Genomic DNA, 4,747 nt, shown 5'->3' on the forward strand with positions numbered 1-4,747 from the left:
TTATCGGTAGGTGTAAGGTGGGGATAGTGCGCAAACTCTCAGGAGTGCGGGGGTCCGCCATTTGTCCAGGGGTGCGATTAGGGATGTATCCCACCCCAGAGCCATCTGGGATGAGCTGATTTTCAACCAAGTTTAAACTCATACTCATTAAACTCAGTAAAGCCCCACTTCCTGGAGACATGAATCTTCTGGTGCCAGAGAACTTGAACTTGGCTTTGTGTGTAGTCCCAGTCACATGCTCCTTGTTCTGCCGCTTGGTGCCCACAAACACGATGACTTGGCCAATGCGGCCCCTGGCCACTGTGCCCTGGGGCTCTCCAAAGGCACCCCGCACCCCTGTCTGGAGGCTGTCAGCCCCTGCACAGGACAACATCTTGTTCATGCGGAGGACGTGGGAGGGGTGAAGCGGTATCAGATGTGAAAGCTCTCTTTGCTACAGCTTTTCGCTCTGCACTTATTGGCACAAATACAGGCAGCCTCCAGGGTTTCCGAGGAGAGCTGCTCACAGTCATCTGACACCGTGTGGCCACAGAGTGGGAACTGACCACTTTTGCCTTCTTCTGTCCCAGGTCAAAGATGCGGATCTTGGCATCAGACCCTGAAGAAGCTAGATTCTGAGTTAAGGCTGGAAACACCAGGCAGGAGGGCCGCCCAGGCTACACGGGGCTGTTAAGTGGCACGCCAAAGGGAAAGAATGTAAGAAAACTTTTATGTATAAAAGAATAGCACAATCCTCTGCCTAGATTCAGTAATCTTTAATATTTTTCCACTTTTCTTGGATCTCTTTCTCACATTTATGTTCAACCATTTGAAAGTAAGTTATAGACCTGTCATTGCAAAATCATTCAGTATGCGTCTCCTAAGAATAAAGACAATCTCCTACATAACCACAATGTCATTATCATGCTTAAGTAGTAATAATTCCATAACATTGCATAATGTCTATTTTACATTCAAATTTCTCTACTCATTCCCAGAAAGACGTTTATAGCCATTTGTGTTTTTTTTTCCCGCGTCTAAACTCAATCCCGTCTAATTTATGTTCACATTGCCTTTACTGTTATATCTCTTCAGTCTCTTCATTTAAAACAGTTCCTTCTTTTTTTTTCCCCCTTGACATTTTACTTCTTATTAGTTTAGGACAGTTGTAGGGTAGACTATTCCATAATCTGGATTTGCTTAATTGTTTCCCCTTGGGTCATTGACATGATTCTCTATGACCTGTATTTTTGTAAACTAGCATCAGAAACAGTGCGGTTCAACAAAAATGTAATTTGGGCCACATATGCAATTTTAAGTATTCTAATAGCCACTTCAAAAAAAAGAGAAAATGCAATGAAATTATTCTAATAAATTCTTTATTAATCCCAATATATCCAAAACACATCGTTTCATCCTGTAACCAATATAAAAAAAAAGTGTTAATACATTTTACTTTCTTTATTTAAAGTACTATTTCTGTGAAATCAAATCTGGTGTGTATAGTTATAGCACATGTTAATTTGGACTAGCCACGGTTCATGTTGAATAATTGAACACGTGTCTAGTGTCTAACACTGTATAGCACAGGAATAGAGTCTTTTTTAAAAGATTTTATTTATTTATTTTTAGAGGGGAAGGGAGGGAGAAAGAGAAGGAGAGAAACATCAATGTGTGGCTGCCGTTCACACGCCCCCTACTGGGGACCTGGCCTGCAACCCAAGCATGTGCCCTGACTGGGAATCAAACCAGCAACCCTTTAGTTTGCAGGCCGGCACTCAATCCACTGAGCCACACCAGCCAGGGCTAGAGTCTTGATTAAAGCTAAACAGTCTGGGCAATAGCATTTCACAGGTGAGGTGTGGTTTTCATAGTCAATTTTATCAGGAGATCCACGACGCCAGATTATTTCACTATTCACGGTGTCACTTATATGGTTATTTTATGGAGGAAATAATTAGACTCCTTTCCATCTTAGAGAACTTTTTCTCCTTCAATTAAATGATCTGTGGGATGCTATATTGGCGTTTTCTGAATTTTCAATTGCTTGACAAAATGGCACCAAATGATTCTAATAGCCATTGATGATCTTTGACCTGAATTGATAATTATATCATATACTGCAAAATAGGGGTTTTCTAATACTGTTATCTTTCCTTCTTTTATTAGGTGTCAGTTTTTAGTAAAGAAGAGCTTCCATTCCTCCTTCTTTCTTTTATTTACTATCATTTTTAAAAACTTCTTAATCATACTTTTAAATTCTAATACTTCTTCACAGTCTCAGATGATGGTTCCTTTTTATAGTACCCTGTTCTTGTTTCTTGAACATACATTTTTATCTAATTCTTCTGAGTGTACTTGATTTGATTTAATTTTGAACCCACATTGTGGAGATAGCTGGGACCCAGGGCGGAAGAAGCCAGGGTCCAGGATTTAGGCCTTAGAGAAGTCCCAAACCCTGATCAGGAGTATCCAGTAAGAAATGACTGAAGGCCTGGCCAGGTAGCTCAGTTGGTTAGAGCATGGTCCTGATACACCGAAGTTGCAGGTTCAATCCCTGGGAAGGGTTGATTCATTGGAAGAATCAACCAATGAATGCATAAATAAGTGGAACAACAAATCAATGCCCCACCCTCCTGGTATCAATAAATACAAGTTAACAAAATAAATGAGCCTGAAATAGTGAGACTGAGATTTCAGGGTTCTCTCCCATGTTGGCTAGCAAAAACTAAAGTCCATATTCCTAAACTTGGGAGTCTGGATTCTTCTAGGCTCAACCCTAGTCTCCCTGTATCCTAAACTATAGCTTCCTTCTCTTTCTTGTGGCTGTTGCCCCCATTTCTTCCATTGTGAGATAGGTTTTTGGAGGAATTAAAACAACACACAATTCTATTTGGAAAAATACATATATACACACACTATCTGAAAATACTAGATTTAGAAATAGATCCTAGAAAGGAGTTGATTTACGTCAGTTAATACAGCATCGCCTGTGCTGTTTGCACACAGAAGTCTTCAGTCATCTGACTATTTCTTCCTTAAGAGGATAAACTTAGCAAACATCTTATTTTCTCTGTCACTTTGCATGTAGAATGCATGGTTAAGAGTAAACACTTTAAACATCATCTCTCAAGGCTCTGTGATGACTTCTTGCTCATTTTCCCTAGCTATCTTGCATACCAGTTCGCCAGGATAAGAGTGATATACACCTGTTATTTAAAGGAAGGAAATCTCCTCAGACACAATATCTGAGCATAAAGACAGTTTTCTTTGCTTTACTCTTTAGCAGAAATTGAACACCTTTTAAAATAAAGAAGTCACGTTGTAATTGAACAAGTGAATTCAATGCTAGGTAAGTTTCTATGTTTGCAAAGCCACTTGAAGACAGAGAATCTCTGTTCTACCATTTTAGTTGCTAGGGCTTTTGCGCAGTGTTGGAAAGACTACATATAATCACTACTAATATATGGGAAAACAAATGCAACCAAACAGAGTTATAAAAAACAAGGCAAAACAAAAAACTGAACAGAAAGATCTCCCGAGGCTGTGAAGTACCAGTGAGGGCTCCGGGTTTCCCCTGAAGGGCTGGCGTGGGTTCCTTCCTACCTCAGCCCTTCCTGCCATAGGCAGCCCACCAGTCCTAAATGAGTAACTTCACCTGGAGTAGACTGGGAGCCTGGCACACCGACAGCTGGGGCCTGCAACCAGCCTGGAAACTCACCAGCGGTCCGCAATGGCAGGGTGCGGTCCGAGTATCACCTTCCTGGGGCCCCTGCCTCCCCCAGTGTTTCCACTTCTGCCTCCCCAGTCTAGTTGTCCTTCTGGTTTTCCCCTTGGTTTCCCTCCGGTTCCAACACCTGTGCAGGGTCCCAGTCTGCTTGGCAGGTATCCTGAAACACCTGTCTTCTGATATGTTGGAGTGTCTTCTTGTCCCTACTCCTCCTTGATTGCAAACAGCCTTAAATTATGGAGCAACAGAGGAGACAGATACTGTCGATGGCCTGATTCTGAGCCTCATTATGGTACAGGGACTCCAACCACCAACTGCAGACCCGCTGGATTCCATGTCCTGTGTGTTCCGACTCGGGTGTGAATTCATCGATTTGACTTGCACTTTCATATTCGTAGTGCGTGCATTCATCCTCGTTGTCCATGCCCACTTCTACTCTTTCTGGGAACATTCCTACAGCAAGACTAAACTTTGGGGACTGCAAAGATCAGCTTCTGTTAAAAAATGTTTAATTTTTATTGTATTTTTAAATATTTAATTACAGTTTGCATTCATTATTATTTTGTATTATTTTTCAGGTGTATAGCATGGTGGTTAGGCAATCACATACTTTGTTACAAAGTGCTACTCCTAATATTTCCAGTGCCCATCTGACACCATACATAGTTAGTACAATATTATTGACTATTCTTCCTATGCTGTGCGTTACAACACTGTATTTTAAAACTACCAATTTGTGCTGCTTAATTCCTTCACCTTTCCCACCCAGCCCCCCAGCCCGCTTCCCTCTGGCAGCTTTTGCTTGCTGTCTTCTGGTCCCGCTGCTGGTTGGCACACCCTCAGCCTCCCCCCATTCTTTTTCCTCCTTACCTCTTCTCTCCCTCCTTTCATAGATATTTAAAAAACAACAACAACAACAAAAAAAACTATTGGGGCTGTAATGGTTTTCAAATGAATCTGAGGGCATTCTCATCTGGCTTTTAACTTTACTGCACCAATAGTTTTCAGAGTGTTTGCTCTTTAATTCAGTTATTTTTC

The 4,747-nt window shown here is 41.5% G+C and overlaps 1 pseudogene; it reads right to left on the reverse strand.

Annotated features, from left to right (window-relative positions):
- On the reverse strand, positions 1-4,133 carry LOC112310417 (large ribosomal subunit protein uL16-like; annotated as a pseudogene).
- Positions 4,134-4,747: the final 614 nt, after the last annotated feature.

This window comes from Desmodus rotundus, chromosome 13, assembly GCF_022682495.2.
Source record: "Desmodus rotundus isolate HL8 chromosome 13, HLdesRot8A.1, whole genome shotgun sequence".
Lineage (NCBI taxonomy): Eukaryota > Metazoa > Chordata > Mammalia > Chiroptera > Phyllostomidae > Desmodus > Desmodus rotundus.